At 36.3% G+C, this 24,686-nt stretch overlaps 1 protein-coding gene across 1 annotated transcript in view; it reads left to right on the forward strand.

The window, feature by feature from the left end:
- Window positions 1-24,686, forward strand: part of LOC138691230 (zinc-regulated GTPase metalloprotein activator 1-like) — a 344,216-nt gene that overhangs the window by 43,973 nt on the left and 275,557 nt on the right. The window lies entirely within an intron of this gene.

A 24,686-nucleotide genomic window follows, 5' to 3' on the forward strand; every position in this document is an offset into this window, starting at 1 on the left:
ATTTAACATTGTACCTCACATTAATGTGTATCATTTTCATTTAGTTTCAAAGTTGTTTATTTCTTCCAAAAATTGTATTGTAATTGAGTTGGAGTGACATCAACTGTGTGATCCTCAGTGGAAAATAATACTGTATTTGAAGGATTAATTCTGTTTTATGCATAATTTCTCATTCTACTGTAATATTGATGAAATTGCCTTAAAATGTAATGGAATCTATGTGTTTGTTCGTACTAAATTTAGTGCTGAAACGATACAATTACGAACGTTTCATCATAGATAATGAATAACATAGTTCATGGAATTAACATGTTACGATTACATAAATTTTGATTTGACTGCATTCCCAACATATGTTTTTGTTTACAAAACGGTATGTGTGTACATCCTCTCAAAACCCCTGCCAAGTAGATGATTGGAGCGGCATTCAGTATGCTGGAATGCAATGACCTCGCGAAGTAAACATTGCTACTGTCTACATCGTTGCAACATTGCAACATTCGTTTTTTTTTTTTTCGAAATATTACAAAAACTATTGGTCGTGTGAAAAACTATTATTTCACAAAACGTTCCCAAATGACATGATCTGTTATGTGTGTGAATGATTATAAAAGGTTTACTTCCACTCTGTATAGTGCTTCTTATATAAATACTATTAGTGCGAGAAACATGTGTTACCTTACTTATTCGTAACTAGAGCCATGTTTTTTTTGGGAGGAGGGGTATTAGTGATAAACGCGAAAAATTATTTTTTAGTTGTGGTTAGAGATATGTGTGCATGTAGTATTAAATATAGTTAATGTACTGTAATATTTTTCACGCGAATTTTGTGTTTTCTTGCGAAAATCTTAATTTGCGCGATAAACACGAAAAATAGTGTAGTTTTTAATTATATTTTTGAACAGCAAATGACGTGTAGTTTTTCTTGGAAATACTTGCTACATACTTAAACTTTTTGACTTTCTCTTATTTACATAAATGTTAAGACTGACTAAACGTAGTCTACTTTGCCTGCCAGCTCAGATCACATATATAACAGATTGGCCATCCCCATGTTAAAAACAGTAACATGTTGAAGAGAACAACCACCAGGATCGCTACTGTCGATTAGTAACACCCACTAGATGGATGTACAGTTGCTCCATGCAATTCAGAAGAGAATTATAACATGAATTTTTATGCAGTAGCTAGGTGGCAGCATAGTGAAATCGATATAAAAGTGGTTTCCATCAAAACCTATAAGACTGGGCAATCTGTTACATAATGCCAGCTAATATCTTAAGCACTCCTTAGGAGCATTGCTTTCGGCCTGTATGAACATAAACGAATAATTTTAATGGTACTTCATACAATGAGTATTTGTTAAACAGCTCTGCATATTTCAGAACAAAAAGGTAAAACTAATGGTACCGTATTCCACGCAGTGAATATTTGCAAACCATCTTCATTCTACGAGGTAGATTTAACAGCTAGCTCTCAAAGTGAAGTAATGGTGTGAAGAGGGGCGAAAAACCGAAATAAGTGCGTCTTCTGGTGTCGTGGAATACTGTAACCACGGGTTTTAAGTGATAATTATATCGTTGCAAGAGGTTTTCAATGAAATCGGAAAATATTGCAACTTGTATGTTAAGTTTATCCATTTCACTGATTAGAAGTTAATAGTAAGTTGAAGTAACATGTTATTTCACTCCATCTTACCATTCATAATATCCTTCAACTAAGTATAATATCAAATATTGTAATAATCTTACATTAAATCGATTGGATGATAATAATAATCTATCTACATAATTTTAACTGGTAATGGAAATTACGGGAAAACGACTGAACGGATTTTAATAAATGACCCCTCATTTTGAAGCTTTGAACCCAAAGTTTTTCAGAAAAACAGTAGTTTTCAGTGAAATGTCAATTTTCCTACATCATTTTCCTATTTTCCAAAATCCATCTGTCGTCAGTTTTGAGAAATAATGGCTTTTAAGAATAAAAAAACAAAACACAAACACACTACAATAATCAATATCACACGAAGGCTACAACCTGCAGGATTGCTGACATATTTAGAGTTCAGATGGCTCAGATTCTCTGACATCAGCCAACATGTCGATCTTTATTTTTGTAACTTTTTCAGAACGTTTCTGTAATATTGGTTATTAAAAACTTCAAGACTTACTAAAAAGAATTTACAGGTCAGATTCTCTGGTGTGTAATTTTCTGAGTACAGCTGTCTGTGTATTGGATATTAAAAACTACAAAACTTAATGTTTTATGACATTATTACCATTAAAAATGAAATATCATAGTGAATGCCATGATGTGAGTATTTGTCACTAATTATAGCTACAGATTAATGCTTTATTGATGATATGAAAGTGAAACCTTTTGGGGTTATATAAATAGGCGTAGAGAATATCTGAAGTTAGATCTTCATTTCTATAATAGAACTATTTACTGAGTGACTGCTATATAGTACTCTATATAAAACTTACGTAAGATAACAATATTGTTATTAAAATGAAATATTTTTATAGTTATTAATCACGTGGTATGGGCCTTTTCCATATATTTAATGGCGGTGTGGTGCAGATATTTAAAGCTGAAAATTATAATTTATAAAACAGTTATGCTACCGGTTGGTCTTTATGGTTGTGAAACTTGGACTTGAGAGAGGAAGAGAGATTAAGGGTGTTCGAAAATAAAATGCTTAGGAAAATATTTGGGGTTAAGAGGGATGAAGTTATAGGAGAATGGAGAAAGTTACACAACGCAGAACTGCACGCATTGTATTTTACACCTAACATAATTAGGAACATATGTTTGAGATGGCAGCGCATGTAGCATGTATGGGTTAATCTAGAAATGGATAGAGTGTTTGTTGGAAGACCTGAAGGGAAAAGGCCTTGAGGGAGGCAGACATAGATGGAGGATAATATTAAAATGGATTTGAGGAAGGTGGGATATGATGGTAGAGACTGGATTAATCTTGCTCAGGATAGGGACCGATAATGGGCTTATGTGAGGGCGGCAATGAACCTCCGGATTCCTTAAAAGCCATTTGCAAGTAAGTGATATATATAATAAGAAAAACACTCTTTCAGCTTTCCCAATAACGGGATTGCCTTATTGGACAAAGCATAACACACAGAGTGAAAACAAAAACAGACCACAAAAGAGAAATTAAGTACAGGAAGGATAATAGCATACATATAACAGGCCTAAACATAATGAACAAACGGATTAGACATTCAAACAAAAGTTCTTCCTTTCTAGGAAACAAAGTACAGGTGGTATTTTAAAATGGCAAGTGATCCTCTGATAGCAGTAAGGGAAACATCGCGAATGAAGTCGTTGTTCAGCTGGAACTTCTTACAGAAACTGACAAAGAGGCGAGGTATTGTGCCCCTAGCGCCAACCATGAGCCCAACTACTTCAGTGGAGGTGAGGTGATATTTCTCCAAATAGAATGGAACTGTGGGCTCATAAATTCTGCATTTTTCTGCGTGGACTTCAGCGGGCTGTTGTTCCTGTGCCTCGAACCTGACTGGCGAGTCGATAATGTAGGCGGATGTAGAGCCTGGTGGAATGACAAGCATGTCAATTCGCCGACAGGATCCCTCTTGAGAGATGCCATGGACTTCTTCTTGTACAGTGAGACCTTTCTTCTTCAAGGCTTCGGCAATCATGAACCTGATTCTGTGATGTCTAGAGTTCCACAGTGTCTCGCTGAAAGGACAGGCACCCAAAACGTGGCAGTATTGTCTGGAGGAAGCGCAAAAATTGTAATACCTAAGGAAATACCATAAGAGGCCTACAAAATGTTGTAATGTCCCGATCACTTTAGCAAGATCTCTTAGCAGGATAAAATGATTCTGCCTTCTACATTTCAAAGTACGGTAGTTCACGAAACATCTAGCAGCTATACCGAGACGCTATCTCTATTGTTGGAAAGCATGGCGAACCTGATATTTTCTTAACTCTCACCTATAATCCGCAATGACCTGAAATAGCTACTGCTTCACTCCCGCATGAAAAACCGACTGATCGTCCTGACATTGTTACTTGCGCTTTCGCATTGAAACTCAGGAACTGAATAAAAAGTATTTAGCATAACGAAAAGCATTCAGAGGGGTATGTTTCATTATTGTGGAAGCAAATAACTTCCAAAATGTCTGGTATTCTTCATTGGAAATAATTTCAAAAATTTTGAAAAGGCGTATGACTCAGTTAAGAGAGAAGTTTTATATAATATTCTTATTGAATTTGGTATTCCCAAGAAACTAGTTCGATTAATTAAAATGTGTCTTAGTGAAGCTTACAGCAGAGTCGGTATAGTCCAGTTTCTATCTGATGCTTTTCCAATTCACTGCGGGCTAAAGCAAGGAGATGCACTATCACCTTTGCTTTTTAACTTCGCTCTAGAATATGCTATTAGGAAAGTTCAGGATAACAGAGAGGGTTTGGAATTGAACGGGTTACATCAACTTCTTGTCTCTGCGGATGACGTGAATATGTTAGGAGAAAATCCACAAACGATTATGGAAAACACGGAAATTCTACTTGAAGCAAGTAAAACGATAGGGTTGGAAGTAAATCCCGAAAAGACGAAGTGTATGATTATGTCTCGTGACCAGAATATTGTACGAAATGGAACTATAGCAGTTGGAGCTTTATACTTCGAAGAGGTGGAAAAATTCAAGTATCTTGGAGCAACAGTAACAAATATAAATGGCACTCGGGAGGAAATTAAACGCAGAATAAATATGGGAAATGCGTGTTATTATTCGGTTGAGAAGCTTCTGCCATCTAGTCTGCTGTCAAAAAATCTGGAAGTTAGAATTTATAAAACAGTTATATTACCGGTTGTTCTGTATGGTTATGAAACTTGGACTCTCACTCTGAGAGAGGAACAGAGATTAAGAGTGTTTGAGAATGAGGTTCTTAGGAAAATATTTGGGGCTAAGAGGGATGAAGTTACAGGAGAATGGAAAAAGTTACACAACACGGAACTGCACGCATTGTATTCTTCACCTGACATAATTAGGATCATTAAATCCAGACTTTTGAAATGGGCAGGGTATGTAGCACATATGGACGAATCCAGAAATGCATATAGAGTGTTTGTTGGGAGGCCGGAGGGAAAAAGACCTTTGGGGAGGCCGAGACGTAGATGGGAGGATAATATTAAAATGGATTTGAGGGAGATGGGATATGATGGTGGAGACTGAATTAATCTTACTCAGGATAGGGACCAATGGCGGGCTTATGTGAGGGCGGCAATGAACCTCCGGGTTCCTTAAAAGCCAGTAAGTAAGTAATGAACTTAGTTTGCAGTATCTGCTGCACAAGCCACTAGTCATTTATATTTTCAAGAAAGGCAATTTTGTCAATATGACATATTGGCATCAAGCGAATTCCAATTTCAAATATATATTTTTTTTATTAACTAAAGACTTGAAAAAAAAAATCATAACTGTTCTGTATTCAGGATTCTTCTGATCATCTTCACTGGAGGGCTGCTGATCTTTCTCTTTAGTGTAGCATTCATTACATCAATTAAAATAATTGAAGCCTATAGTGCATATGTATTTTAATGATTAAATAATTCAAATTTTATCCGTATCATCTCAGTTGCGGATTATCCACGGTTTTCCAATAACTGTGGTTCTTCTGCATAGAATTCCCGCGGATAATCGATAATCTACTGTATCACATTACGATTTCTTGTCAATAGTGATCGACTTTCCTATCTCACTTGGAACACTCGGCAACCCTCGGCGATGGTTAAAGCAACGTGATGGTTACCCCGAAAACAGCGTCGGCAATGTGCCGGTATACCAGACATGCTGCTCCATATAGATGTCAACATTCAATTATGTTGTCACCACACATTTCCACAAACGTATTGCTCGTCTAAAGACACATTAACTATAAGCCTATACCTGACGCGTTCTTGCTTGGAGGGGAAAAGATTCAGCACGTTCGCTCTCACACTAACCTGTATGTGTTGGAATTTATATCGCTTGTGTACAAGGTTTAGTCATACTGAGACAAAAAATAAAAGTAATCAAAGCTGAAAAAGACTCTTCAAAAATCCATGAGAGAGATCTATCGATTTATAGGCCTTCCCTTATAAATAATGGAACTGAACTATTAAATTTTCTACATCCATGACAACTTCGCAAGAACCATAAAATACCGCTCTAAGTTGAAGATCATGAAATAGCATACATACCTACATGAAAATTGAAGAACGGAAATGTTACCTTCCTGGTTGAAGCCACGGACGCCAGACTGAATGGTTCGCAAGGCTGGATGTTTCCGCTTCTCCGGCTGCACAGATCGCTGATTACTCTGAGACGGCGTAACGTTAACTGGATCCCTCGTAAAATCTACATGCGTCCTGACGTAAGGTGTGAATGTTCTACTTTATTCAATAGCTACACAAGAAACAACGTTAGCAACATTTACGCTAACATATGCGAAGATATATGAAGAGAAATGAGTAACATTATTTACATTATTTTACGAAGTATGTACAATGATTTGCCAGCACACGAACAAGTGTTGAATGAGATATAAATCGTATTTTTAAGATTAGTAAAACTAGTTTAATAATTCCATTCATAATGTAGCAGGTAACTTAGGCCTATATTAACAATAAAATAAAGATATACCCCTATAGAGCATTCGGAGTTTATAAAATACTACTGGGTATATAGGCATCTTCTTAGAGGACGTTCCCCTCTTTGTAATGTCGCTAAAATATTATGTACGTATTTTCTAATACAGTATATATAAAATAACAGAAGTAAATCTAAATAATAAAACTGCATTTATTTCAATATAAACGCTTTAAATTGCTTATACGTAGACATTCAGTACATTATATACAATAATTTAATAAATGGAATAGATTTACGTCTGTTATTTTATACACGTTAAAATACCTAAAAACTTATTTTATTTATATTTCAAAGAGGGAACATGTTCGCTAAGAAGACACCTATACAGTATGAATCGTAAGTAATGTCACTAACTTCAGGGGTTATTCTTTGAGATATTTCAGACAAAAGAGTTTAATACAATTATGCTCGTTTTTGCATCCTTTTCGAGAAAAAATTGTTTTATATAAAGTATTTCGTAGCTTGTTTCGGGGAAGATGGTGATTTAATTTCAAATATGAACAGCTTATTTAAGAGAGCAGTGTGTTATAATAAATGAACGAAAAGTTACATTTGTTCGAATCAAATTTCTGCACATTTAAAGGACGAAACTAAAATTATTTCAATAATTTATTATCATAATATACTGTTTCCTTAAATTAACTGAGCATATTAGGAATTAAATCAATGTCTTTCCCAAAACACAGTATGAAATGTTTCATATAAAATAATTTTTTTCCCAAAAAGGAAGCAAAAAGTAACAAAATTGTATTAATTTTCTTTTTTCTTTTTGTTTTAAATATCTCAAAGAATAACATTCTGAAATTTATGACATTACTTACGGTTCGCTCTGTATAATCCAATGGTATTTTCTAAACTCCGAACGCTCTATACAAATTAAACAATTTACTGCTTCATTCCTTAAGAAAAACCGTGATAAAAGTAAAAGGCACAGTACGTATCGAATGTACCTCCGACAATGAACAGATATCGATTACCCTAAGTGAGATAATAGAAGTAGCGAAGACGAAGAAACATTATGATTAGTCTATCCTTGATATGCCGGTGCAAACACATTTCAGAGACACATGCTTAGTATCGCTCATCAGGTTACTAAGGCGCGTAACACACTTGCAGAATTTCACCAGCGAGAAATTTGTTGCGATAAAATTAAAAAAATTGATAACATGGATTCACATGGACGTCCACACACTGGAAGAGATTCTCGTTCGAGGCAAAAACCTTGCGCGAGTTTCTCGCTGGAATCGGTAGCTCAGCGAATTTTCTTGACACGTTTATCAAAGATATTTGACATTTATACTCTTTATGACGATTGAATGTAGAGAAAGATATTACAGGTGGAGATGAATTGTATTGTTTTTATTTGAAAACGAGGAAAGATGCTGATAATTGCAGTCAGAAACTTATCGAACTTGTACAATGTCACCCGTAGGCCTATTTATATAATACACGGGATGAAAACTATAAAAACACGAAACTTAAAGAAGAAATCTGGAGACAAATATCAGATTATCTGAAAATAAATATGGTTATATTTTATTTTGATGAGATTTAATAGCATTGATTAAACATTTGAAATAATGTATCTATATGTCTTAACAGTTTACGTAATTTTAATCAGAATATAGTAAAGAATTCTCTATCATATCATGAATGGCAAAAAAAACTGTGGTCCATTGAACCTGAAATAACGCCTAAATGTATCATCATTCAAATCGAAACCAGTGTCCAAAACTCGCCCTTATTTTCGTAAGCTACAATGTGATTTTCAGGTATTTCTGGCTTTAATTTTAGGCTTACTTCTTTTCATGAACAAAATATGTTCATGTAACTCAATTTCCTCATCATCTGAATACTCAGATTCAACATAGCGTTCGTACGTAATTTGTAAAGTACGGCAATATACGTAAATATATAACCCATAATATTTCACCCAACGAGTCATTACTATAATCAGATAAATGCTTTCTGCATGAAGGTAGTGCATAGATGATCATAGCGAGGTGTGATCTGTGATAGCGAGCACTCGCCAAGTGTGTGGAGGAAGGCTCTTCGCCTCTTTCTCGCAACACATTTCTCGCCAGCGAAAACTGTTCCAGTGTGTTACGGTCCTAAGGAAGGTGTCTGCAGAGAGCTGAAGAGAATCTTGAGGAACTATATCAAGGTAAAATTAAGAGCCGAAGCCACCGACTGCAAAGCTGCTTACCTCAAGGTGGTCAGAGTGGTGCAGCCAGCACGCTGAAGACCTGCAAGTCGCTCGACTGCGATTGGCAAACTGACCGCCGCACGGTCGCCCAGCTGCATCATAGTCGGTTGTCCGACTGGTTGAATGTAATTGCCTCGACGCCCTGCTGGACGACTAGGTAGACGCTCGGGTGTCCCGCTGCATGACTAGCTGAAGACCACATCATGGTCGGTTGTCCGGCTGGATGACTGGAGTTGCCCCGTCGCCCAGTGGTACCGATCACCTCAAACCCCGGCCAAAAATATTTAAAGCTAACTAGCGTGCACTGTATACATTTTTTATACTATATTGACTTAAGTAAGTCACAAAAAAACAAAACCATTAGACCATTGTTTCTCAACCAGTGGTTCGCGACATCTTGCACCCTACTATTAAACAAAGAAATCCTAAATAAGATGGCTTTTTAAACAATACAGTACTAATTTGCAGTGATATTTTATAACCGTACATTGAAATAATAATAATTATTTGTAATACAAAATCACAGTTCGATTTTTCATTTAATAGGAACTTGTAATTGTAATTATCAAATTATCAGTATTTTTACGTTCTAACCTATTACCTCAGTAGCATCCATTTCTTGGTATATTATCAAAAGGCGCAATTTTTTCTTTTAGAATCTAAAAATAGAAATGTCAGACAATATCTTACAACATAAATCAGAATCGAGGAGCTTCGGGAAATTTTTGTAGGTCTGCGTATACATTTTGTCAATTACCGGCGGAACATATTTACTACGATATTAAATATTTAAAAATATAACGACTGACATAATATGATTAAAACATCACTGTGTCAGAATAATGTATACGTAAACAAAGTCAGAAAATACATTACTCGCCATATCGCAAAAGATGAAGTTGCCAGAAACGTGTCTTGAAACGCTCGTCAGAAATAAGCTTACCGCCAAGGGACCAGGCACACATACAAACTCTCACTTTCAGCTCTCACCACTAACTGAGGAGAGTTGAAGTACAGTCATCATCTGCAATGGTAGGTGGGGTACATCCTGTTATTCGCATTTTTTAAAATCGATTTTTGGCTGGGTTTTGAGGTTATCGGTACCACTGGGCGTCACTCTGCTGGACGCCCAGCTATTGTAGGGCCACGTCTAGTAGTGAGCTGGACTCCGTAGTCCTGATTATGACGTAATCGCGATAAGCGAGATGTATTCACAACATTCTGCAATAGTAGTTGGTACTAGCGTACAAAAAACATTTGTTCTATATCTGCAGCACAAGTATATTAGAATTATAGGATATATATATATATATATATATATATATATATATAGTTTTCTGGTCAAGGACAGGACTCTTAATGCAAACCAAGCAATCCCAAATCTTCACTACTTTCTGCCTTCCTCTTTGCCTCCACATATGATCCAAGTATCTTAATGTTGTCCAGTAGCGGCCCGCGGTTACAAAGGTTGGCAGTTCTACATGAAAAATAGTGTATTTATACTTTTTTTTTTTTTTTGAAAGTTGGGGCATGACAGGAGCGTTGCGATCGGAAAAACAACTGAATGTCACATAGCGTGGTGGGCCTGTTGCTATGGTAACAACGATTGAGTTGCCAAACTTACCATTCCCACATGGTGAGTGCTTAATAGCTCTCTTGGCGACATTTATTGTGCACCAGTGGCGGTTATTCAAGTGAAGTACATGAAGGCCACCTTCACCCCTTTTTTCGTGTTTTAATAAAATATATTTTATCAATAAATTAAAATAAAATGAATTCTTCACTAAACCACATTTTTCTCTACTTTTTAATATCTTGTTCGGCTTAATCCGCTCAGTTAACGTTCACTGCAGCACTTCACATGAACTCCTCACCAGCCAGGCCACGTGGCTAGCAGACCAGCTGAAGGTCCGAATGAGACTTTCCTTTTCACCTTCAGTACACACACCCGGTTGCCATGACAACGAGTTGCTTACTATGAATTACCGGTCCCTTTTGCAAGGGTATTAGGAAGGTCTGGCGAGCAGGCATTCATCTTCTTTCTCTGTTCTTGAAAGACAGAATCTCTCTCTCGTCCAAACATTGGACCAGGGTGGCAAACTGTAATATTTTGCAACTAAATAAGAAAACATAAATTATTGTGTAAAGAAGTTAAATATTGTTTAAATTTAGTATATAACATATCTATTTTTGTATTTTTTAACGTTAGCACCTCTTGAATATTATGTTTTGTATAGATTTTGAAATAATTTGAATACCCTGTAATGAAGAAAGTTGGCATAACATTTGAAACTACGTTGTACATTTAACCCGCGCAGACCAACGATTTCGCTTTTAGTCTATAGCCGCAGTGATGTCAAAGAAAGAGCGCATAACGGACGTTCGATTCCTTCCCGTGCTTAAGTGCTGGAGTGGGATGCCGTAAACACAGATAAGAGCAAGACACAGGGGCGGACAAAGGGAATTATTTTCACACGCCTAGACTTGAACGGAGCAGTATATACCGCACGCACTGGAGATAAGAGAGCGTTGGGCGTCACTTTACTCCTGTGTTTATGAAAACTTGTGATAAAGCTAGCCCAGCTATGCGCTATTAGATGAAACATCGCATGTTTTGTCTCCTGACCTTGCTTGTCTCTGCTAGGTTAGTTCACGCGCGTACTGTTTATTTTCTTTATTTGATATTTTCAATACTTTCTTTTCAACGGTGCACCAGTAAAAAATATGTTTATTTGTACTTTCAATACGGAATCTAACCATATAATTTAAAAATATTTTTTCGTGGGCAAAGGCGTCTTAATGAAGAAAAATCTAAATTCCTCCATTTCCATAAAAAGTAAGAAAAACTGTTTACATGTCAATATAAACTTTAATTTCTCAGCATCAAAATAAACCATGATTTTGACCATTGGGTGAAAGGGTTTCGGAACCACAACAGTTTAAAGTTGCTAATTTTGTGAAAATACGATAAATGAAAATATTTTTAATTTAAACAGTATTAAGTTCTGATGCCTCAAACTTTGCACAAAGCATTGTATCACAGTTGTCAACGGACAGAAAAAGTTTCATTGTATTTAAAAAATGCAAGGTCAATTTTCTCTATATTTCGGTCGATTTGAGATGGAATAGCCCATACATTAAATTTGAACACTATTTATTTAGGCCTACAGGACTGTCTTCAATTGAATACCTCTTTAATAACTGTACTTGATTTTTTTTGTTATGTAGCCCTATACATCTGTCAATTCAGTTTACGTATTTGGAAATTAGAAGTTTATGACATTAGTATATACACTGAACTTTTGTAAACTTTGTGTTTACAGCACATGTTTATGAATCATTTGTTTTTAATTTGTTGTTTGTATTTCTTTATGTTGGTGTACTTGTAATTGAGGATAACTCCCTGTAAGGACCCTCAATAAAGAAATAAATTAATTTATACATTGTAAATAATCTAGATATTTGCACTTACGGTAGTCTGTAATGTATGTAATAATTGTAATCGTTCTTCCCCCTCGATATCTGTGTATGTTTGTTCATGGTATGTTGAATAATGTCGCTGTATGCTGCTTTTCTTACTAATCGTATGTTGTCCACATATTAAGCACTGTATTATCTCCTTCCTGTTCCTTGCATAGGAACTGCAGTGCTCATTCGAACTGGAACTTGTTATACGATCTCTTCGCTGGGTGCATGATTAATGCCAACTGTACATTGTACACCCCTCACTGAAGCTCGTATTCGTAGCTGGCGCGCTCTGCGTGCTCCAGTAGCGCAAGCGTTCTCGTAGCGCATATACGCTCTGATTGACATCACTGCTGAGGCCTACGTATTCTTTGTTGTGACAAGTGGAGCGAAATGTGAAGGTGTTACTAAGTGTATTAATGCGATGAAAACATGAATCCGTTAAACGATTTAGTGTGTAATCTTTTGGAAACACCGTTCTCTCGTTGGTGTGCAGAAGATAAGCAAGATATTTTAAAATACCGCAGAACACCTCACATTAATATAACTATGAAAAAAGTGAAAACTGGTGGTCGGTCATACAATATTCAGTTTCAAGATTCGTGATATGCCGATTACAACTGGTTATGTGGGAGTCACTATAACGAGAAGTTATATTGTTGGCCTTGTCTTCTTCTGGGGAACAAGAAACTCGCTTGGAATTGAACTGGATTTTGCGATTTCAAAAATGTCAATCGCGGTCTTCACAGCTATGCAGATTCAGCTGAACACATTAAATGTATTTTGCAATTAAAGGCACTGCAGAAGAACGTGAACACCATTGCGGATGCACTAAAGGAAAGTACTAGGTTATACGTAAGTCAATTTAATGAAAACGTACGTTTAAATAGACTGGTAATGCACACCGTAATCGATACGGTATTGTTTCTAAGCAAGCAGGAGTTGGCTTTTCGCGGTCATGATGAGAGTATTTCGTCACAGAAAACGGGAATTTCAAAGAATTATTGGCTCTCATTTCATTGGCCCTTTGAGAATTAGAAATCACTATGAAAAAATTAGGCCTGTTTTTTCTGGAAAATCTAAAACGATTCAGAATGAAATAATTGATTGTATTTCTGAATGCATCAATGAACTTGCAAGAGATGAAATTACTAATGTCCCTTTCTTTTCCGTTCAAGTGTAAGTTTTCTATTCAAGAGAATACTGCTTTGATTTAATAGTAGCTACTTGATTTTACTGGATAGGTAAGCTTATATTGGAAGTTGCATGTTCCGAAGTTGATTTAAAATATGAATACAGTTTACGATTGTGATTTTGAATTTTGTTATGGGTAATATTTCTTGTGTACTCTTTTAATTTGATGTGTTGTATAAAATGTGTTAGATTTTGTCTTTTTTATGTTATGTAGACTTGTGGTTGTTTTATTATGTTGTGGTATGTATTGTGTGGAAGTTTTGTTGGGACAGTGAATTCTTCGGGGTTAAGGGGACGTAGCTTCCGAAAATGTTGAAAATTTGTTTATTTTATATGCTGTGCTTTTCATAAAACTTGAGAAAATGGTTAATATATTACATTAATTCAATATGCCCATCGTATAGGTTACAAAAGCATTCGCGACGCCACGGCTATAACTTATGACAATTCCAGGAAATTACCTAGAATTCTATTGACCTTCACCTAATTTATCCGGCACGAGCCGCCACTGTTGTGCACATAATGTTAGCATTGGTACGTTTCGTGTTTGATTCTCTGTCGATTTTTGTATTGTTTTCTTGCCTTCGCGTAAATTGTCAATGAATGTTTTAACGTCACCCATCTTGACGTCAATTGCTAGCTTCCATCAGCTGGCAGCATGGTAGTCCATATTGGCAACATAGCACTATAGTTCCAAGCTCGGCCGCTTAACTGCCATGTCCCATCTTTCAAAAAAACAAGTATAGCAAACGCCTGCTGTTTATTGCATCTAAATCGGATAACGCGTGTAATTACAGCCCTTCTCGAAGTTGACTGTGCACCCGAAATTGTAATCCAACCATACATGCGCTAGACCTCTCCCACAACTAGTCACGTAGTGGAGATGTGCCCCATAAGCTTTTCTAGTTTTTTTAAGTCAAATTAAATAAATCCTTCACTCCGGTGTTTGTCCATGTATTTTCTCCTCTAAACAGAATACACGGGTGGGGGAGAATGTGTTTTCATGAGCGCAGGAAGAAACCAATCGTTTCCATTACACATTTCGGTATTAAAATGACTAGTAGGCTACATGATTTCCTAGACTTTTTCCAGAAATTTCAATATTTAAATTTTGTGTAGGACGTCCTAATTTCTTAAGTTAACATGCAATTTCTCTTTTAATTTCGAAAAGGGTTGGTCGATTAGGTTTTCATTTCATTCATTTTTAATATAAAATATTTCCTTAGACACACTGACTAATCACATCACACCGCCCACAGTACTAGGCCTATAACACACTGGAAGTGTAATGATATACAGTAGTCCAGAAGCCTATGTGTTCTAACGCAGGCCATAAAGAGATGAGGGTGTTGGCGGTTCTTTTGTATATTCGGAGAGACCTCCTTCGGTTGCATTCATTCCAATACCACCACCGCCATCAGCACGAACACTTCCATCATCTCCACTTAGTCGAATTATTTCATCCATAGTAGACTCGCACTGTTACAGAGGCAATGGCAAGTTTGGAGTTACTCGCTCCCTCAACCATTTCTCGAAGCTGGCGGAGTTCATTTCTTGGTGGTAGTCACCAGTAGTTGAGCCACCTTTATAAATGAGAAGACCACCATCAAGAAATTTATATCTACTAATATAAGCCCTTTGGATTTGTTTCCTTCTAACATCTCTTCTTCTCCGCCACCATTTTTGGAAAGTCAAATCGGTGTCTATCGAAGATCCATAGAGACAATTTGTTTTTGCTTTGCTCTAAAGCGTTTAACTTTTATGATATTCCTGCAACGCCAATCAATAATATTCGGTCGTTCTTGAATGAGTCTTCGATTCTGTAATATGTTTCGCAGAAACCTCATGCTTTTTAGTATAGTATTAAAAAACATCACAACATTTTGCTGTCTCTCGTCCCTCTAAACGCAAACTTTGACGTTGCACAGAGGCAGAGCTTTAATAAAAAATCTGTACAGACTATGGAGCGGTAATGTTTTTGAACGAATGATACAGAATGTTATATCTCAGGTCGGCATATCGCACGCATAGGTCGCGAGGTTAGCGTCCCCTAGTCCGCTCTCAAAACTACTGTAGCTACTAAACGTGGCCCTACATTAGATGCTCGGGTGTCCCGCTGGATGACCGTCGACTGACCGGTAGCCCTGCAGGAACACTCACAGGCCCAGCCGGTTGCCCGACTGGCAGTCGCACTGGCTGACTTCTCAATGCGAGGTCGCACGGCTATCCCACTCTGTCCAAATCTGAAAAGAAGAGAACATGAAAATTAGTTTTAAATTTTAAAACTACGTAATACTCTCTGTTACTAAGGAAGGTGTCTGCAGACGCTCGGGATGACGCTGGATGACCAGCTAAAGACCAGCATCAATAGTTAATTGTGAATGGTCACATTTAAATACATTTATTTTAACAATATTTCCGTTCTCGTTGTCGTTTCCGTTCCCGGTTTACTGTGAACCAACCTTTACCGTAACTGCATTTGCTTGCGGCGCTTATACACTCGGGTGCTATGCATAGACATTTCGCTAGCCCGCGCTACGAGAGTGCTAAACTTTCCCGGCTATCGACTGATTACTTGTACAGGATTCATATCATATATCATATCATACCATATCATATCATATCATACCATATCATATCATATCATATCATATCATATCATATCATATCATATCATATCATATATCATATCATATCATATCATATCATATCATATCATATCGCTAACACTGGTTTATGAATATGAAAAACGTTAATTCGCTGATCATCCACCGCCGGAAGCCCGCGCTAAGAATGTCTATGAATATGGCCCTAGGACAAAAATGTATGCAGTACGTTCTTTGCCTGTATGCACATGTACCAGCTGTCTACAACTCTTCCTTAATAACCTGAAGTGTTAGGCACTGCATAAACTCTCGTATGAATTATTACTGTTATAATAATTATTATTGCCATTAATATTAATGTTATTACCTGAAGAGCGATACTGAACGTCCTGGCATACTTCAGCTAATTCTGAGTACACCGCTATCATCCACTGCAAAACTACGTGCTGATCTATGTGCTGACACCTTAATTACATGTCAACTGAAGGTAGAAACTACAGTAGGAAATATATGCATTAGTCTTTTATTTAAAACACAGTGATTTCGAAATATGTTTGTATATTTCTAAAATTCTTAGGATAACACCAAGCTCCATAACCCTTATCCTGTTTGATATCACTTTTATCACTACAGGTAGCTTCATCTGAATTGTTGCGTCTCTGCTCAATTCCCTCGTACATTTTTTGACATTTTCTGTACCTATCGAATATAATTCTGTGTGGAAACAAAGGCTAACTTCTTATTTTGATATACAGAAAATGATATTTATGTATGCATTTTAAATAATAATAAATAATAATAATGTATTATTATTATTATTATTATTATTATTATTATTATTATTATTATTATTACGTGAGGTATAAAGAAGAATGTATTGGGCTCTTTGCTAAAGAACAAAACCATTAAGAAACGCGTAAACCTCATAATGAAGTCCATGTCATCTCTACGGCACAGTTTACTTTGAACATGGACGCCTTCTGAAGTGGAGTGGCTGGAGTGTTTACATTTACGATATGTTAGTTTCTTCTTCCACTATATTCACACTTATTTCCTTTGTTTATGTATCCTAATGTTACTACAGTACTATATTAATGTAAACATTAAATCTTTTCTCATACAACACTTGTTTGTTTGCTAGCAAATCACTTCTGTATGTTATAATATCATTGTTACAATATTTGCATTTACTATTTCTACATAATATTGTCATATTTTAAAGTAAACACAACAGAAAAATAAAGCAACAGAAATGCGGCAAGATTGATAACAGTACACTTGAGGCAAATCGCAAATAATATAAGCAGGAAGCTTTAGCTTTTAACTTAAGGATGCACTGAAATAAAATTTTGTCAATTTTTGTTAAAAATTCTACTTACCTTTGTCAACTTTAAAAAACGGTATATGGTTAAAGAGAATCTGTCCACAAATATTCGTGCAGATAGGCTCCTTCAGTCAGCTATTTCGGGTCACCATTTTTAAAAAGTTGCACACTCTGGGTGGCCCTTTTTAAACAATTGCTCTCCTCTAAATGTTGCAGTATATTCTTCTTACATATCGCTTTATTAAGATAATATTCCTGCTCCAAATATTGTTATATATGCACGATTTTTGCGGGTCTTATTAAAAGTGTGGTTAACAAAACTTATCAGTATTTTTTTAAATATCATCTATGGGAAAAATGTTTTTTTGCAGTACATAATTTATTTTACCTGTTTTTATATCTGACTATATAAAATATTTTTTTCTTGATCTTGAAAAGTAATCTGAAAAAGTAAATAAATATGAAGTTATATTTCAGACAGTTTTGTGGCGCGAATTTTAATAATACATATAATTTTGGATCAAATGAGATGAAATCTTGTAGAAATCACAAAAATAATAATAATAATAATAATAATAATAATAATAATAATAATAATAATAATAATAATAATACAAAAGCAAGCCGGAAGCTTCAGGTTTCCAACTTTTGGGACAAGATTGACAATAATATACTTAAGGCAAACCAGAAATGAAAAATATAGTAAGCACGAAGTTTCATATTTCTTATTAAATGGGCCAAGATTGACAATACTAAAGTAAATCTATTGTATCGATTTCTGCAAAGAAGTGATTTAGTGTGCAGTATGTTACTGAAAAAAGCTTTGAGTAGAAAATAGCGAACGGAGAAATTTGCCAGCCCCGAGTTCCGAGAGTGAAGTAAATCACTGAGAATAAGACATTCTTGTATATACAAAGCAGAAGGAGAAATAGAAGTTTTAGCTCAAATAACAAGTGAAAACAATCAATGTTGACTCTTGTTCTTACTTGATCCATAAAGAATTGAAAATGAATGAAGAATAAATTAATAAAAATGCTGTTTAGAGAATACAAGGCACTGGCTAAAAAGAAAAATTATATGAACTCCAGTTTCAAAATCTGGAAGAAAGCTTTGATTATTCAATTGAAATAAACGTAACATATTTCTACAGGGACATCATTTTATTTTTACTAACATTTTTAATATTAACTTGCCTATACCTCTGGATCAACGCCGTTTGCTACCCTGTTCCACGAATGGAGTTCGATGTTGCTGATGTAAAATATAAACAAATCACTTTACTAGGTATAGGAGGGAAGAAAAGTAGTTCATCCATTTACGTAAACTAGGAAATACTGCGCTTTTGAGTTTGATCACTTTCATTAGGTTTTTGTTTAATCTAAATACAATACAGTATTAACAATGCGTGTTTTTATTCACGAACTGAGCTGTCCACGTGGACGTATTCATTATGCAGTGTAGGCCTATATTATACTGTCTACAGCACATTAGCATACAATATAGAGAATGAAGTGAAATTGAAAAACAATCATAATATGGATATTTAAACACATTTTTTTAAATGATGACCGTTCATTTCGATACAGGCTTCAGTTCTAATGTGCATATTATCGCACTATAGACTATTGTACGTAATCCCAATTACCAGCTTCGTTCTTCGTACTAGCAACTCATGTTGAAATAATTCTGTACCTACCCTATAAAAGGGTACCTTAAGTACTGTAAATTCAATCTTCACTTCTGCCCAATCCGAAAAGATAAAATTACTCAGACATACTATCTACTGTCCGTCCAAGTGGTTATGTCGTAGGGCCGTAGAAAGGGAGGAAATCACGTGACAGTTAATTACTTAACAAGGCCCTTTTATTTAAGTTATTTTAAACAGTTGTATAATATTACGTAGACGTCCAATTCCTAACAGAAATTAATGCTTTCAGAAAAGAGCTAAGACAGCCCAGCCACTAGCTGGCGAATAAAAGCTGGTGAGGGAAACCGGGATACGACGTAGGCAAATGGACGACAGTACCTGTGCGAAAATGATTCAATATTGAAAGCTCTTTCGTCACTGGAAAACGTGAACATATTTTTGGAACGTACTGTTTACTATGACTGTAAGGCTACTATGACTATGTGCAGTCTTGGATCTGTGTGGAGTAGGGTTGAACTTTATTAGTGGAAGGGGTGGGAGTGAAGTACATTCAAAAACTCAAATACAATAAAAATTGAAGTAAAAATAAAATTATGTCCCTGTCTTTACAGGTTTAGAGTCTCACACAGAATGTTGAAAACAACACAATACGAAGCTATACAGGATGGTTGGTAACCTCTACACCAAAATGAAACTGGTAAAAGATTATGAGGAGACATTTGAAAAATGTAAATAAGTTTTTCTCTAACATTCACCGTTTTAGAGGAAATCGTTATGTATCTATGAAGTATTTGGCAACAGCGCGGCAACTGTATCAGGCGCGGCGTGCACTTCTTACCTTGTGCTCTCCCTTTGCTGTACTCGGTGACACGTGACAGTGCCCTGCGTTGCAAGATTTTCGCAATTATTCAATTTAAATTCATTGCTAAACGGTTTAATTTGCAAAAAAAGTTTCAAGACATTAACTATTCAGATTATTTTTACCTATCTGTTTGTGTAGCAATCCTCCATCTATCTCGGATCATTACCGCAATAGAGCGCTGCAAACATTGGGTAAAGACAATTTCTTTCCTGCTTAGCGGTGATTCATCGAAGGTAAAGTGTAATAAAAGTTGTTATATTTAACATGTAGAATAACCTCTTAAATGTTGGTGCATCGGTCCCCTTCCACCTGTAGGCATTATTCCAGAGATCATAACTAATACAAAAATTATATTCCCAAGGTCAAAATGAGCGACTTAATGGGAATACAAGATTTCATTAGGCTATGATTAAGGAAAGCAGAGCACATATAGCCACAGGCGGGCAAAATGTGTTTTGCAACACAAAACAAACTCTGTGATCGCCGTGAAGTCAGGCTACCTCCGCAACCAACTGTAGACACCTGTAATGTATCTCTTGTTCTCCCCACCTATGGTCTGTCCAAAACAACTTCCGACCTGAAACCATGCCTTTAGCATGTTACCATGGCAACCATTCAAATCAACCAATCACGAGAGACGCGTAGCCATGGTAACGGGACGGTGTTGCCGTGTCTATGTTTACAAGTTGCACGTGAATACCATGGCCTAGTGATGAATACAGTGTCCGGAATGACAGTTGGCTGGTTAGCGCATGCTTTGTGTGAATTAAAAATATTATTTAATTGTATTATTGTTTTAGTATATCGATAATTGTTGTGTTTAAATTATATTTACACGTATTATAATCATTGCCATTGGTGCAGTGTGTGGCTAGTGTATGTTTTCTAGTTTCTGCGAGAGTTTCTAAAGAGGTGACTTGTGCAATGTCGGAATGAAGGAAAGCCAGGCGGAGAACAAAGAATATTGTACGAGTACAAGGTGCCCCGTTAAAGAGTCAAGCGTGAGAGATGGTGTATTATGTAAGAGAGTATTTTGAGAGAGAAAAAGATAATGGCGGGCCTCTTTTAGCGTTGGCTCAAGTCGTAATGAGAACTGCTGCTTGTGTTAAAATTAATAAGAGCACTGTTATCGATATTGGAAAAGAAAAAGGCCGTGCAGATTTTTAATCATAAATATTTTTATAGTTTACAATTTTTTCAATGTTTTTCTAACAATATTACATTCAAGAATACCGACACTCATAAAAGTAGAGGTTTCGTATTAAATTTAAACCTGTTTTTACAGTTTACAGTCCTTTCGACGCTTTTTTTAAAGGTATTGCATTGAAGAATACCGGTACTACTACTCCTACTCCTACTACTACTACTACTACTACTACTACTACTACTACTACTACTACTACTACTACTACTACTAGGCTACTACTACTACTAATAATAATAATGTACACAAATTTTAATGCCTAGTGTTCAACAAATTGGTTAGAAATGTATGTGTTCATGTCAGCCGTTCATTACTGCACTATATCGGCAGCGCGCACGCCTACACGAAAGATGAGCAACATGACAACACTGCTCTCCCTTCTCTGTAAACTGTCAAGTCGGAAGTAGTTTTGGTCAAGGTATAGTCATTTTGTTGTCATGCAGGCTGCATCAATTGTTCCTTACATTTTTCCCGCCTCTGCCCTAAGCCCTTGCCATTTTTTTAATATCGCGTGCGATTAAGGATCGTATTTCTTGAATTATAAGGCCGGGTGCACACAGAATCAGATCCGGCGCGGCGCGACATTTTGTCTGTTGGTACTTGTCTCCCATTGATTTCTTATGATATGGTGCACACAAAATCAGACGCGATGCGTCGGTCTCGAGCAGACACGGAGAGACAACATCGAATAACTGCCTGAAGTTCGTCGCGAGGAGACTGTCTGATAGCTGCAGTGTACTGCGCATGCGTTAGTAGTGACTATGATTGCACGCTTTCACAATCTACGAATACTATTGTTGCGTAATGCACATTATTCACAATGGAGCTCGATCGGATACATTAGTTGTTTTAGTACAGGAAAGATACGTTCTGTACAATCTTTGAAACAGTACCACGACAATGTTGTTTCTAAAAAAATATGTGAGAAATTGCAAATGAGATGAAAGCACCACGTGAATAATAAGTAATAATAATTTGTAGTAAGTCTAATTCTCTGCACTATACTATCATTCATTATTGATTTAATTTTAATATATTATTTTTATTTATTGTGACTCGTGAAGTAGTCATAAACATACAAAATGACGTTTGTGCAGTACATTAGTAATATTTAATTTTAAGACTCTTTCAATCGTATAAATTTTAAGCGTATTAAGCGTCATTTAGGAAATAATAACCAAATACAATAGGATTTATCATATAGGCAGTCTTCTTTCATTGACGCTATTTTCTAGCCTAGGCCAGTTTTCCAAACCCACACAGCCAGCAAATCAGTCGTCGTGAGCAGACCGTTTTAAGCTGTCGCGAGGTGTTGTAAAGCAAAATGTAGCGTCGTGTTGCGTCGCGTCTGATTCTGTGTGCACCCGGCTTAAGTTTTTAAAACCTTCCAAATTTGAAGGCTAATATCCAGTAGACGCATGAAGACGCTTCTGTGATATGGTACTTTAATTCATAATAACATTACATAATCTATCGCACTAATCGTCCCGCGCCATAGCATCGTGGTTTACGGCGACACATTATGCACAACGTTGCCCGCCGAAGTGGTGTGCAACTTGAAAATGTGTCACAGTCCTGTCGTCTGTCCGCAATATGCGGAACCCGCATCACGTAAGTGAAGTGGGTAGTCATTGGATACTGTAACGGTATGTCTGAGTGGTTTGTCTTGTTATCAGGCAGAATGTAATCACATGTATGAGTGGTGTTTCTTTATCATCTTAGACCATGTGCGTTCAAAAGAGAAAAGGGACTTTCGATGTGGAAAAAATTCTGATGTTTCTGGTTTCTATGCGCATGCGTCGATGGTCAACTCGATGGTGCAGGTGGTGGCAGTTAGTCTGTACTTGACTAGCCATCAGTTGATATTAGAGGGGGTTTGGTGTTCTTGCTCGGTAATGATATGTTTCAACCAACGATCGAAAGATTGGTCGTGGTACTCGGGATTTGCTAGGCTGAAAGGAATCCACTTTGTAAGTCTGTATGCTGTAATGGTTAGTAAAGGTTATAATTTCTTTCAATAGAGTATCAAGATAATGAGTTAATTGTATTTAGATATATGTTGAAAAATTGTAAAAGGACTGAATTCTGTTCCTATTGTTATTGTTGAAACAAATATTCACTGTCAATTTAATTTTGTTCAAACAATCATAGTCTTGTACTTTTGGCTTGTCCGATTTTTTAAAAATACTATGTGGTTGGTTTAATCTAAACTTTTGAAGTTTTGAGAGCATTGTTGGTTTGGAGGATGTGTTTGCTAAGTCAAAAACAAAAAAGACAAAGAAATGAAATTTGATATAACTGGAAGTTCCGAAAGTGTTGAGGATTTATTAAAGTTTCCAATAATTTATTCTATAATACAGTAGGTTACTGTTTCAATACACACATTTCGGTCAGTGTATGGGACCGGTGCACATCCAGATTCGTGATGCGTTTGGACAGCTAGAGTGATTAGCGAAATTTTTTTCCAAGAGCCAGTTATAATGGCTGAGGGATTTTCAATTGTTTGTTTGTTTGTTTCATGGCATTTAGCAAAACGTGGGGTAGTACATGCGTTTATCTTGTACTACTAAGTAAAGTAAGAATTCTGGACTAGTAAGGCAAAATTAAGGGGTAAGCTCTGAAATTTTGGGGAAAGTCATGAAAATTAGAAATGTCGAACTCTACCAAGTATCACAAAAGTAGACTAAAACCAAGGACGTTAGAGAGAAGTTTGAATTATTTTTTTTTTATTTTAGTAGGTTATTTTACAACGATTTATCAACATCTTAGGTTATTTAGCGTCTGAATGAGATGAAGGTGATAATGCCGGTGAAAAGAGTCCAGGGTCCAACACCCAAAGTTACCCAGCATTTGCTCATATTGGGTTGGGGGAAAACCCCGGAAAAAACCTCAATCAGGTAACTTGCCACCTGGTTTCGCGGCCAGACGCTCTAACCGTTACTCCATAGGTGTGGACATTGGATTATAAAAATGTAGGGTGCTATTCATAGACATTTCGCAGCACGCGCTACGAGCGTACTAAGCTAGCCCTGGCTATCCACAGGTTAATTGTACAGAATTCAAATCATATCCTATCGCTAACACTGGTTTATGAATACGAAAAACGCTGGTCATCCACCGGAAGCCCGCGCTAAAAATGTCTATGAATACGGCCCGAAATGTTTAAAACAGGAAGCGGCCCAGATTATTTTACGACTCAGCATTAGGTAAAAAGTGAAACATACGAAAAAAAATTGAAGTAGTTAAAGACAAAATTATCAAAGAATTGATATTTCGACACAATACTTACCAAAAATGGACACTAAATTCGTTTCTAACATTGTTATTGTAATACCAAAATAGACACATTTGTCTATAGACAGCCGAGGCTGAGACAGTGTGACCAACGTGAGAGTCTTGAAGGAACAGAGCTTAAGAACTAGAACAATTACATTTTTAATTATGCTATGGTAACTTATATTGATGATAATGAAGTCTGCTACGATAAATCAAGT

Source organism: Periplaneta americana, chromosome 16 (genome assembly GCF_040183065.1).
Source record: "Periplaneta americana isolate PAMFEO1 chromosome 16, P.americana_PAMFEO1_priV1, whole genome shotgun sequence".
Taxonomy (NCBI): Eukaryota; Metazoa; Arthropoda; class Insecta; order Blattodea; family Blattidae; genus Periplaneta; species Periplaneta americana.